General features: G+C 41.3%; 1 protein-coding gene across 10 annotated transcripts in view; it reads left to right on the forward strand.

Annotated features, from left to right (window-relative positions):
- The first annotated feature begins 7,466 nt into the window (after nt 1-7,466).
- The window catches only part of myt1lb (myelin transcription factor 1-like, b), an 86,245-nt gene continuing 79,432 nt past the window's right edge, over nt 7,467-14,279 (forward strand). For 4 of the 10 annotated variants that reach the window (XM_047611510.1, XM_047611512.1, XM_047611520.1 and 1 more), the window contains exon 1: nt 8,081-8,754. The gene's annotated coding sequence lies outside the window, so the exon portion shown is untranslated. Of the gene's footprint in view, nt 8,059-8,080; nt 8,755-14,279 lie in introns of those variants that run through there. The other 6 variants (XM_047611513.1, XM_047611518.1, XM_047611521.1 and 3 more) reach the window with 3 other exon arrangements.

Here is a 14,279-nt window from a genome sequence, read left to right on the forward strand (position 1 = left end):
TCAGTTCCCCCTCTGGAGTCTAACCACCAAAATACTTTACATGCTCATGTTTCCACAATAAATATTTCATTCTGCGCTCCCACTTGATCTCCCCCCCTTATTGAACTACTAGTTGTCTGGGCACCTAGCCACATACCAATTATATCTCCAGCAACATCAACATCTCCATAGATTAGTGCTTTTGGACTGATATAGAACCACCTCAGGTCACTTCTGCACAGACTCAGGCTGCAAATGATTTCACCAGTGCAAGATGGCACCGCTCATCTTTACACCAGTGGGGCTTTCATGCTTTCGTGTGACATCACCTTTGAGCCCCAAACACTAATACCAGTGAACAGATGGAAGCTACAACAGAAATCTCTCATGTGAATTGCATAGCCATTGTACGTAGTTCTTGGATATTGGTCCAGAGTGTGAGCTCTTTTCCAAACATTTAACAGTTCAATGGAGTGTTCATACTGATCAAATACAGAAGAAAAAGTGAACAGGCAAAGCAGCCATCAAACTGGACATAGATCTAAAAGATATAAACCACCTAGTGAGACTGATGTCTTTGTTAAGAATTCATAAATCCATCTTTAAAAGCATTTTAAAGCTGTTAATAACAACTTAAAATCCCAGTACAAAAGCTGACTTATCACAAATCAAAAGTTTCTCTTTAACATCACTGTGGTACAGCTCCAGAAGACCTCCCACCGTGCCCTACAGAGTCAACCAAACTTTCCAAGAGACTTCATCTTCCTACCTTGTCCTATCCCATCATGAGAGGTTTTGATTCACAGGACTGACAACCTTATTATGCGGCACACTTATTATTGATATTACGCCGCAGAGGCGCGGTTGCCATGGTCACCGAGCGAGAGACATTTAATTTTCTCTCCTCCATCATCATTATCTATGGGGCCATCTGTTGTGGAAAATGAATTCAGCCTCATTTGCATGACTGATAAGCACATTCTTTATCTGTCCCACAGAAGGTCATATGCCATGGATTTGGGGACTAGAGAGAAAGAGAAAGAGAGTGAGAGGGTGAAATGATGCGTGGTCTTACCTCTCTGAATGAGGTAAATGGGGTGTATGCGTGTGTTTGAGTGTCTATGGGAGCTCGGATGTGTGCATGTGTCTGCATAATGCATGGGCGTGATGTTTATGTATGCCCTCTTTGCCTTGCCTTTGTTCTCATGTGGATGATTTTGAATTTACATAAGCATGTTCCTCAGTGTGTGTGTGTACGTGTGTGTGCGAGTGTTCTGTATGTATCCGCTATCATGACTGCATGTAGTAATTATGTGTGTCATGTGTGTGAATTTTACTTTACAACACTGTATATGGAAACTCTTTCTTCGAGTTTTAGGCCTTAGAGCGAGGCTGTATTTGCAATTACATTTCCGGACAGTTTCACTTCTTCAAGGTTCACTGTGATTTTAAAATTAAAACTCTGTTCCAATATCTAGCTGATGAATGTTTAATCGTCCGAAGTAATCGAAAAATGTAAAAACAGCTCATTATTTATCTCATATGTTACAAGATAATAAATTAAATGATCTTTACTAGCTTTTGGTTCTCACAGTGCTTGTACATGCTTTTACACACTAGTGACTGGGTTCATTGTCTTGCTCTTGGACACGTCATCATACAGTCCATGTGATGGGAATCAAACCACTAACCCTGTGGTTTGTGGATAACCTTCCACATTTTTATTTATTTATTTGTTTATTTTAAAGTAACCACCTTATGTCTGTGTTTTTGTGAAATCAGGCTCCATTTGTACTTAGGATGTTAAATGTGTTTTAGATGGCATAAATATATTTTTCTTAAAAATCACTTTTCTCCGTAGTGCCAATTGCTGTGCTCTGAAAGGTGTTGAGTTGTTGATGAAAACAATTTTATAAAGTGAAGCATTTATTTAAAGAGGCTCTGAACTCCCTTTAGCTGAGGAGACTTGCAAAATCACGAGCAAATTCTCTCTGGCTTTGTCAGTATGAGTGACACATTTCAAGTTATGTGTAGTAATTTAATCCTCTGTTAGTATAAAAAATGATTGATTAACAGCTTTAAATAAATTACAAATATGTACACGGTATATGATTGAGGTCAGACCTGCATTTTTGGTAATTAAATTGCCCATTTTTTCAGCGAGGACCCTTGTAAGTGTAGCAATGCAAGCCCTGTCTGTGTATGTGTTAGTGTGTTTATCCCCTGAAGCCATTGTTGCGCACACGTGTGTGCTGTTACTGTGTGTGTGTGTGTGTGTGCGAGTGTGCAGGTAAAGAGGCTCCCTGTGGGTTTGTGTGTGCTCTGGTCTTTCATGTCTGGCACATTTGTCATCCTATTCCAAAGACCCAAGTCTGTCTCTCTCCCTAACAGACACACACAGTCTCTGTCTCACACACACACACATAAGGCACACACCATACTGTACATAAGTAGGCTGAATCTTGTTATTCCTCCTTTCTCTTACTCCCAATACACCATCAATACATCCATTCCTACCTTATACCTCTCTTTCTGTTCACTCTTTCTCTTTTGTCCTCTTTCCTTTCCCCCCCCCCCCACCCCTCATGCCTTTCTCCCTCGGTCCCACTGAACAACAAGCCTTCACCTTCTCCCACGCTATCATCTCAAGTCCCAAAACACACAGATTGTCTTCCTCCCCCTCCTTTGGCTCCCTGGCGCTGGCTTTGCTTCCACTCTGAAGCATCAACACCTCTAACCTCAGCAACATCCTTCCATCCCTACTGCAGCTCTGGGTTTCCCTTTTTCCCTTCCTTTCTTACGCACTTTCTTTTACTCCCTATCTGTACTCAGCTGAAGGTTTGCATTTAAATGCACTTACATGCAAATGTGGTGCTACATTATTTTCATACTTGATAAAGATCTCTTTGGCGATAGGCAGGAACAAGCCTGTTGCGCCACCACAGTCTCCCCTCTCTGGCAGACACAGAACTGCTAGGTAAGTTAACACATCACTGACTTGTGAATTTTGCACAGGGATACCTCCACAGACACCCAGTTCAGAGGCATCCTGGGTCATAAGCTCAGTCACCTTTGTGTTTCCTCATTTTCAACACATGATCAGTTGAACAACTGAATCACATTTGCTACTTTAATGACTGATTTACAGTCTGGACTGAACGCTTTCATTTCAGATGAGAGTTTAATTTAAGAAGATGTCTATGGTAAGTAGAGTCTTCTTTAATGGTTCAAGATGAACTGATGCTAATGTTTTGACTTGAAAAATGTTTTGCAGCTTTCTAAATGCCAGCTGATATCTTCAGTCACTCCACTTGTGAGATTTTTATTTTTTATTTTTATTTTTTTACTTTAACTGTTTTTGTTGTTTTTCAAGTACAAGCAAAAACTATAGAAGAGAACCAGAAAACACCTTAAAATACATGCACGAAACATGTAGGCAGGGTAATCTACTGCGAAATGAAAGATCTCCATAATCTCCTGTAACGTATTTTTCATGTCCTTAAAAAAACAGAAAGTTGGATTAGTCTTTTCAGTCTTTTTCACTGTCCTCTTGCAGAAAAACACATACATAAAGTAAAACAGATTTCTTCATACAGAACGAGTTTCCATAGTTGTTTTTACAGAAGAAAATGGGAGAAGGAGAGAATGAGAAAAAAAATAGGGAGGAACTTTCCACACAGAACAAATACATTTCCAGTGCTCTTTTGCGAATAAAAACGTATACAGAATATTCAGTGTCTGTTATAAAACAAAAAGCATATAGTTCTCCAATCAAAGCAAATATTCTGTGGTGAGATCACCTCTGATCTACATAACACCTCCATTTCTCCCAACATCTTTTACACTCTTCAGTGTCTCTTGGACACTCTTTACTCAATTACCATTTCCTGTAACATGTTTGTTTCACTTGTTGGAGATTTTATTATGAGAAACAGGATGAATTTTGACTGTACAAACTTTGAGTTTATGTATTTGCTTGTTCTGGGAGTCTTGACTAAAATACACAGTTGACATCTGCTGAATATTGTTCTCACTGATTGCTTTTATTGATTATTTTATTTATAGGAAGATGTTTAACAATTAAATAGTTCTGGGTTGCTTCTTTTCGGGTTGGTCTAAAAGTTGAATTGACAGTTGTTCTTCAAGAGCAGATGACAAAAGAACTGCTACTCAGAGGAAATTTAATTATTTTAAAATCTTCACATACTCATCAATGACAGATTAAGTATGCAAAATTGTTAAAAACTTCGAAATGAGTGAGTAAGTGGACCTCGAGCTGTGCCTGTTTCCAAGGTCCTGAGCAAATGTAGAAATTCACTCCACATTCATTCGCTGGATAAATATTGCAACGATACTACAGTGATGTATGCAGATTGTGTAAAAATGTCCCTAAGGCTTGACAGTATTGGATATGACAAGGTAGAATATTTTTTGCAAAAGGTGGTGCAGATAAGTCAAACTAAAAAAGAGATCTCCCAAAAATGCCTATTATACAACAACAATACATCAGATATACTGATGTCAAGTGACAAACATACTTTATTTGTGAAACCAAACAATTGCTCATGTTGATGGGGATGGAAAAACGAAAGTATAACCTATTACTGAGAGTACACATTTTAAAGTTTCCCAGAAGTCTTAAAAGTGCGCAGGGAACAAGTTTTAGGGCAAGAGGTCCAGCTCATATAACGTGTGGGACAAAAACAGTCAGGTTTGAAGGACTTCGCATAGACTGAAATCTTCGCATGAGTAAATGTTGACCGCTCTTAGTTTACACTAAAACGAGAATTCAGAATTAATAAGCATATTTTGTATAAAACTCGTCAAAACCGCGTGTATCAGGCTGGGTTTCCCTCCCTTCCTTTCCTTCTGGTCTACATCGCCACCTCTCTCCCTCCAGAGTTGTTAAGCGTGTGGATAGACTTCAGCACCGGGAGCTGTCCACTAAGCCTGCTCGACAGGGGGCTGCTGCAGCGCTGCCGATGTTGCCTGAAAGGACGACTTCACGGCCACTTGTGCTGTTTGGCGTTTTATTTTGCGGGTAAAAATACGGTTGGTCGGAAAGACAAAATTTGGGCTGGCTTTCCTAATTATTTTTAGCTTGAGAACGCTGTACATGCTCTGCCTGTGTCGCTTTCCAAAGAGCAGAGAAAGATTCTATTAGTGGATGGCATCAAATAGCATCTTTGTTGGCAGATGTAAGTGCTGGAAGGCTGCTGCAGTTTGATGCATTGGTTTTTATGACAGGCTACACCAGCACAAGCAATCTGGGTGGTTAAAGGACTAAAAGAAAATCGATTTATTAATTTGTGCAGCTTTGAACGTTAACACAGGTGTCTGATAACATAGAGCCTTACGGCAGCCCCTGGATGATAACGTGGCTGGTAAGTAGCTTAATTAGCTAGCAACATAGCCAGTGTACGTTTACTCCAGGCAGCTACCTGCGGGTCTGAACGATGCAGTCTGAACGTGCGGAGTGGCCACTTGAGGCTGGCTCCAAAATGAAGCAAATCCCCATAGACACCATGTTAAAAAGCCCAACTTTACAGCGTGTTTACAGCCTGGTACAACAGACGATTTTGGTCTGGTCTCAATAGTTTGTTGGGGGAGGGAGGCCTTTTTTTTGTTTTTTTAAATCATTTTTTTTTTCGTATTCTACATAATTAAGTGCATTCCCGCTTTGAGTCTGAGCTAACAGGTAGAGGAGAGTTGGGTGGGCGGGTCTCAGCGTCCAGACTGCTTTAGCTCCGCCCCATCACGACCCCCATATTTGGAGTTTTCGAGTGTGGGTCGAGTGTAACTTTTAATGTGAATTTTCTCTCAGCAACGACTGAACTTTTAAAACTGGTAAGTCAGGAAAAAAACTGTACTACGTCAGCTAGCTGCCAAATTCGTTAAAAAGCCTTTTCATTGGCAAACCCTTTTCGTTCGTCATACAACAAATGCAAATGCGCTGTTGAATTTTCTGTTCCAGCATGTGTTGAGATAGCTTTTAAATAGTTTCCAACGGAGCCACGTAGCTAGTAGTTTTACTACGGCTGGTTGTGTTTCCACAAGAGAAGGAGAGTTCTTCTGGATTGGTATGTTAATAGTTGGTTAGCACAAGCTCAGATAGAACAGATAGAACAAGAAAATAATAAATAAAAACAAAACAAATGGCAAATGCTTGCCCAAATTAAGAATACAATGGAGTGTCCACGTTAGCAACTCAGACCTCCTGCATTTAAACATTCCCAAAAGGTGTAAACTGTGGTATTCTCATTCTCACTGTAATCACTTTATAACTGAGGGAACCCACTGCTTAAAAACACACTCACACCCAGGCCTGAACCGCCCCGCTCTATTATTGAGATTTCCAGTTGTGTCCTGAAACACAAGTATCATAATGCATTAACTGCATAATCATTGATTTCTGCCTGGTACTCCTCATGTGTGACGATTCCTCAAATTACCAGCACTGTCCTGTGTGTGCCGTGCACATTTCCCCCCTTTGTTTATTTGTTTAAAGAATGTGGGCTAAATTAATTGCGCTTGATTGGCATTAACATAGCCAAATAAGAATTTGAATTTGGTAATATTGAACGCCCCCAAGGCATCTGTGTCCCAACCCACCAGAGTACTTATCATGCCTTCCTCAGCTGCCTGGCAGCATTGTTGGAGAGAGCAGTGCTTGTTGGTTCTGTAAAATACTGCAGCATGGCATTTGATTTGTTTACTTTTATGTGGGCACATCAAAACAATGTGCCTCATATACATTTAGCCTTGATTTAAGGGCCACAGCATGGGCATATTTGTATGTTTTGCTGAATATTTATGTGTGAGCATGAATTCGTTTGAAAATGTTATTGCCCGTCTCTGTCATGTGAGAAATCCTCAGCATTGTGTTCTGCCTATAGGAGGGCTGCAGCATTTTCAGCTGAGTCTACCCCAGTGGGGGGAGAGTGAATGAATTAGCACCTCTTGTCCGGTAAGAAATGAACCTAATTTATAATCTAATTATGATGATGTCTCAGGGATCAAATTAGCATTCTCTGTGTTTGCATATCTGGGTAAATATGGAAATCATCACGTTGTTATTCCCATTTTCATTCACACAAGGGTGCACATGAATGTCACCCTCTTTATGGTTTGAGCATGATTATATTGTAAACACTGTCTACTGCATGGGAGCAGTGCTCATCACTGAACACATGGCTACAGCTAGCCTGTTTCAATACTCATTCATCTTATGCACTCCTAATTCTGGTGCTCAGCCAGCCTCGAAGCCTGGAATGGGGGGAAAGCGTTAATTAACAGCCGGCTAGCGATCAGCCAGAGACTTCCTTTAAGTTGCATCTTGCGTCTCTCAGAGATCTCTGAACGATCCCAGCCCAAAGAATTTGCATTGAACCACGAGCGGGGCTCATTTCGCCTTTTTAAAGCCACAAATTTGTATCGCGCCCGTTTAAAATAAATGCACTACACATGTTTCACATGGCACGCTCTCACCCCCATCCCTCTTCTATTCTCCTTTCCTTTCCCTGCCTCCCTTCATCTCTACCCAGGGCCCGTGGGAAGAACTGACTCTGGGAGCAGACAGTCTGCAGCCCTGAATAAATGTATAAGAGGGAGAAGGGGAAGGGAGGGCACATTAGCAGGCAGAGAGAGAGCAAGGGAGGGAGTGAGAACATATTGAGTGTTGGAGGACATACATGCAGTGTACAGCGAGAGCGAGATACACAGATAGAAGGAGAAAGACATAGACAAGGAAAGCAGTTCAGCTGCTAGGACTAAGAAAGGAGAGAGAGAGCATTTTAGCTTCCTTCAATTGTCTGCTCCCAGCACAAACACATGCTCATACACACTTCCAGCCTCTCTCCCTGACACACATATACGCACACGCACATATACAGACACACACAGGCACAATTGCTTTAGGGTATACCAGTCGGCTTTGGCAGTCCTCTCCTTTGTTGTTTTTGCTATTGGTTAGTCTCAGCGGCAGCGCGGCGTGCGCCTCTATCGCTGGGGTGGGTGCATGTGTATGTGTGTGTGGAGTCTGCGAGGCGGTGTGTGAAGGATGCCACTAGCAGTACCCGGGTAAGTCAGCTCCTTCCTTCTATCCTTTTCTTCCTTCCTCTTCCTGTCTTTCTTTTTCTCTTTCCGTGAGCTTTCCTTTCTTTATTTCGCTCTTCTCTGATCTACAGTCTCTCCATCTCGCTTGGGATTCTCGCCTCTCTCCATCTACTGTGCACAGCCACTATGTACAGCTCTCCTCTCCCTCTCTCTCCCCTCTCCCTCTATTTCTCTGGGCTCTCTCTGTGTGCTTTCTCTCTCCCTCAGTGTCTCTCTCGGTCTGCGTTACACCGTCTCCTTCCGACTGTGCTCTCGCCATCCCTGCTTCCCTTGCTTGTTTCTTGCTTGCGCTCTCTCTCCCTCGCTCGCTCTCTCTCTTTCTCGCTCTCTCCAGGCTGCGCCTCATTGGTGTGTCCTGATTCCCTTTTTCCATTAGGCTCCAGGCCCATTGGTCGTCTGCCTTCCAACCATTATCTCCACTCCTCCACCCCTCTGTCATCCTTTCTCCCGTCGCTCTCCCTCCTTCCTTCATTCCCAGTCATCTCTCAAGTCGTAAAAATGATTTGCATGCAGGAGGAGAGCAGAACTTTGCAGTGAGCACAGTAAGTGATTTGGGAGTGTATAAGGGAGGAAATAGAAGAAATAAAGGCAAGACTGAAAATAGGAGAGGAGCGCATTGTGGAGAGCAGGAGGAAAAGTTTAAAGAGAAGACTGCAGTTGGTAGGTAACTTGTGCTTGCTTGTGACATCTTATGTCTCTGCTTTTCCATTGATTGGACTTTCAACTGTATCTGCAATCTTTCAGAGGTGTGAAATTGTACAGTTTTCTTATAGCGTCAGTTGCGTTCATGTTCTTTTGTTCAGATTTCTAGTTTGTTTGTGTGAAGTTATGGTGCAGTGACTTCAGTAAGGAAATCTAACAGCCCGCTGAAATGATCTGGGTAGTTTATTATGGTTGCGCTTGGAAGGTTAACGTTACGTTTCTAATGTATTGCTTTCGACTCCGTGGAATAACTTATGATTATGGTTCTGCAATGTAGTTAGAAGTGTATCAAATTGTTTTTATTTTACAAAGAAGCTTGTACAATAGCAGTACCATTCCAGTAGGAGTGCCCATTTAAAAGTTTGTTCTGTAAGTTTTGTGAATAACGCTGCACTGCAGACGTCTGCTGGAGCATTTCTTATCATAATACTTTAGTTTAGCTGTTAAATACTGAATAATTACTTATTATAGATTAACTCACATCTCCAATACCTTTTTCATTTACATTACTTACATGTGTTATTTTACTGATACAAATATGTTGTGTAAGGTGCTCTCTTTGGTGTCACTCTGAGGTCTGAAAGGTACGTGCTGTGACAGTCAAAAAACAATTAGAAGCAGTGGAAATGGAGACAGAGGACAGACTGAGGGAGGGAAGAGGACAATTGGAAGTTGGAAGAGAGCTTCCCAACTTAAAATACAGTAAACTCGACTTGGTTGAGTTGCATGCATTAAAACACACGCATCGGTCCCTTCGGTCTCTATTTCACCCTACAAACAGTGTTTTTCTGGTTTGCGTGGAAGAAACAACAATGCAGATGTTGTTGTGTGTGCCTGTGTGTTCTCCCGTGGGTGGCATATACTGTATACACACAGCAGAAGGCAGATGCGCTGCAACATGCTTCATTCTGTCAAGACAAACAAAGCTCCGATACAAAGTGAGCTACTTGTGTCTGCTCTCCCTTGCCTAAAGTGTGTCACGAAACATCTTTCTCATGTCAACAAAATGAGACAATGTTTGGACACATCTGGGGATACTGTGTGGAAGTGTGCCAGTGCATTTCCTGTGCTAAGATTCTTTTTTTTGATTCTTTTTTTTTTTTTTACTTAAAGAAACAAATCTAGAGTATGTAGGTGCAGCAAAAGTTTAGTTGTCACAGTGTTACTTTTAATATTTTAAGTTACTGTATATAGATTTAGTCAAATCTCAATTCATAGAAGAAAGAAGCTGATTTTGTCCTCACAAAATTTATAACTTGTAATTAATGTTTTTGTTTTTTTTTAACTCCAGTTTTGTCTGACAGTCGGAATGGTAGCCCTTGTCTTTAGTATAATTCCCTTAAGTCCAGTGTATCTCTACATTTGTGTGATTTTGTTGAGGCGACCGAGACAAGCTGCTTGGCATGAGGTGAAGCCATGTTCTTTGGGATGTTCCTTAAGCTGCAAGAGGAAGGAGATGTCTTGCTTGTTAGGGGTAGACTTGTGCTGGTGAGCTGACAGTCTGTGTGTGTGTATATGTGTGTGTGTGTGTGTGTGTGTGCCACCGCGGTGCCTGATGTGCTTTGCTGAGCGAGCCGAGGACAGGGAGACAGCTGAATGTGATTAAATTATAGAGGGAAAGCACGCTACCTGGGTCTTACCGAGACCAATGTTGCGGGAACCCCCCCTCCCCATTTTCTCTCACTCTCTTTCTCTCTCCTCTCCCCCGCTCTGGTATGAAAGTAAAAGGACCCAGCCCCTCATAATCACAACAGTCTAGTCGGAGCTGGAGGGGAGAGGAAATTGGGTGTTGATGGGGTTGCTGAATATAGACTGTAAGGTCATAAGATGCACTGTACTCGGTGACTGTAACGCGTGACTGTTATTTCCTGCATCTATGCTCAGTATGTTCTTGAGTATTTTATTGTTGCTCTCAATTAATAATATGAATGTATCTCTATAGACCTATAGATTATCTCAAGTATAATTGTAAACGCACCAAAAATAAGTATGGCTGCGGAATCAAATGGATGAATGGGTGAAGGTCTTTTCTCCAGCCTTGCGTGGGAGACACTGTGTGTCCCTTTTTCCTCAGCAGCCTAATGAATGAGCAGCAAATAGCCTCCTGGGGATCCCCTTCATGAAACCGGCAGTAGTGGGTTGGGGGGTAGCCGCTCGCTAATATTAGCCTCCATGTTGAGCGTCTGACTCCCACATGTACTAAATTATCCTTAGCATGTCTGAGCCATGTACGATATAGCGTGACTCTACATTCAGCCTGTCCGTGAGGTCTGCTGGTCACCTTCCCTGTGTCGAAAAACAAGCGAAATGTTAATGCAGTGTCTATTCAAAAACACGTTTAGGTCTTTTGGTAATTTCAAATACTTTGGTAATATAAAATGTTGATTCTTTACTATAAATTCTGGTTACCTTTTATATTAAAACATTTAAAATATACATTAAAAAAATGAATATTGTGCCAGTCTTTTATCTCTTCGCACGTGCATTTGAAATAGAATAACCAGCTGATTTTAAACCTATGAGAGAGACCACGGTGCTTAAAGGAATTCTGAAAATGTTCGCAGAAATAAAATTACATATATATGCCATGCAACATTGTACAACAATAATATTGCCATGATATAAACTCGCATTACGAAAATTGTAGGAAAATTGAAGACTTAAAGTGCATCCCTACACATTCTTACAAGCTGTGGTAGGTCTCAGAAAAAGTTCCATCAGCAGCCTCTGTTGGACTGGATGCAGCTCTGAGTAGACTGCGCTACTTAAAGCAACATGAGCCTATATCCCCAGTAGAGAGCAGATGACCCTTAGACAGGCTTACAGAATAATGTGATCTACACTTGACTTCAGACTGCGGTACACTTATGGCACAATGGCCTACAGTTTGCCAACACTATAATCGCAGTATAACCCAAATTTAATTAGGCAGAAGTTTCCTTTTAAAATATTTCATGACAAATCTGAATTTTTTTTCTCCCAATTTTTTTTTTTTTTTTTTTACAAAGGCCTGAGAAATCAGATTGTGGTTGCGCTGTGAACCACAAGAAAAAGAATGTGTATCTTTTGGAACCTTTGTGAAAATACCATACGTAATCGATGCGGTCTTCCAATCTGTCTCAGTGACATGGTCAGGCGAGGGTGCAGAAGAGATTGATCTATCTGAGCAGACGTATTGTCAATACTGACATCTACTCAGTGTAAGATGTAGCTGCTCCCATGTCCTTCACACATGCATTCCTGCTGCGCTTGCTTCTACGGGCTGTTAATTATGGTATATCAGTCAGACCCAAATTCATGGTTTGTAGCTTTGCTTACAGAAAATACTGTGCCACAGTAAAGGTAATCAAAACAGTGCATACATTTCATTCAGCCATTAAGTTACACAGCAGTGGAAATTGCCACTATAACTGCCCTTGTCTTCAAAGCTTCAGACACTTGTGTGACTAAATAAGTGGAAATAAAATTGCTGTTGATTGTTCTCCAATATGTGTCTTGTACAGCTGGTAAAATCAATGAAATTGGAATCCTTCCATCATAGCGCACTTGTCTTTTAGCATAATGAAGGATTCATGCAAATAACACAATCGTAGTTACATATGTCATAACAAAAGTTACTAGGAATAGTAGCAATATGCAGTTTACCACCTAGATCGGGTTGTTTGTCCCACTTGTGATTTAGATAAATAGTAGTAGGTATAATGGGTTGCACAGAATAGTATACAGATTCAGTGTGGGTATTCCACCACGGGTGCCCCTTCATTGCATAGACACACATTTGTGCCTTTCCTGGAGGAAAACGTGATCTATCTCCTGGCGGGCAGGCCAATTAAAAACCAATCAGGTTGCCTGGAGTGCACTGGTAATGGGAAAGCCAAGGCAGTGGAGGAAGTACAGCTGATTAATGGACATTTTCACCTTGTGGCATAACATCCTCCCACCGGCATCCATCAGCCCAGGGGACGACGCTGTCCCCACACCTATCCAGAACTGTCTGACATATTGTATAAGTTGCAAATGTCATCGTATATGATGATGAGCACAAACTGCTGTTCCTGACAAGGCTATGGTAGCATTATATTAACCTGCCTGATCTGTAGGCCACCGAGATCATTTGCTGTTAGACGGCTTCCTGACTAAAACTGGGCAGTGCAGGACTGCATCTTTTCATGGTTAGACTTTTTGTGTCTAAGAGTATGTGCTGATCAGCTGTTCTGGACTTATAACTACTCCAATATGCGTAATATTACTACAGCAGTAGCTATAAATTGTGATATTTACAGAGTGTGATGTTGCTGTATATTTCTGCTGTTCTGCCATAGTAAATAAACCGGACTTTCCCACAGTGTGGGACACATTTTAACAGTAGAGTCAAGCCTCTTACTGAGGAGGAGGAAACAGTGTGTTTGTGTCTTTCCCTCCAGTGCCATTGTAAGGCAGCGAGCATTCAAGAGAAAAGTATTAAATGGTGTGAGCGAGGTTCGCTCCATTTCAGGAGCCGCTGTGACCTACTTCACACAGCCTGGCAGCTAGCTGTAAATAAGAATTTTCATAACCTGGTTTGGCCTTTTCCCATTAGAGACAACTGTGCCTTGAAGAATATTACAAAGAGCTCAGGAGCAGCAGTTTAGAGCGCTGCTACGATATCATCAAAGCTCTGACCTTGAGACTGCTTATGTTGTTGTCATGCGATTACAATTAGTTTTAGAACTACATTTAGTATGAATTGAAGGTTGCGTAAGCATAAGTGATAGAATGGGAAGACAGACTAGCAAGCATTTCAATCATATGCACTTGTGTGATAAACCTTTAGTTTACTTTGCCTGCGCACGTCATTAGATTCTGAATCTAGTGAGCTACGACCATCGGCCACTGATCAAACTGTAGCTGAAAAATGAAATTGAAATGTTCACTCATTCACACACACAAGTATCATTACATTTCTAAGAATGCATGTTATTTACTAAAACATGAATATGGATTTATAATTCGTAAATAGACTCCTATCCATCACACCATGGAAGAAAGAAATAAGTAAAAACTGTGCAGACATAGAATCCCTTGCTGTTTTAGTTGTGTTTCTGTTAAAATCTAAATTTTGTTTTCAACTGTAGGTTGGTAAAACCTTTGCAATTAAATAAGTAGTGATATTCATGCCGGTTGACATTTTGTTCCTCTAAACAACAATCAATGAATCAGAAAAGGAAATGTTTCGACCATAACAACACCGCCTTCACAGTTATGATGCAGCCATTGTAACGTCATTACTAGGAGTTAAGTAAGGCCCCAGATTTTTGGGTCAAAGAGTCTGGTTGGGGTAAAACACCTCACTTTAGTGATGGGCAGATTTGAAGGAAATCCTGGCTGTTTCCGGTCTACAGTTACAACGTGGAGATGAAAAGAAAGAAAGAAAACCATAGAGAAAGGAATACAGAAAGACACAAAGAAATAAAGGACTCTGCTAGGCCAGTCTATGGGAAAGT

This window comes from Mugil cephalus, chromosome 17 (genome assembly GCF_022458985.1).
Source record: "Mugil cephalus isolate CIBA_MC_2020 chromosome 17, CIBA_Mcephalus_1.1, whole genome shotgun sequence".
NCBI lineage: Eukaryota > Metazoa > Chordata > Actinopteri > Mugiliformes > Mugilidae > Mugil > Mugil cephalus.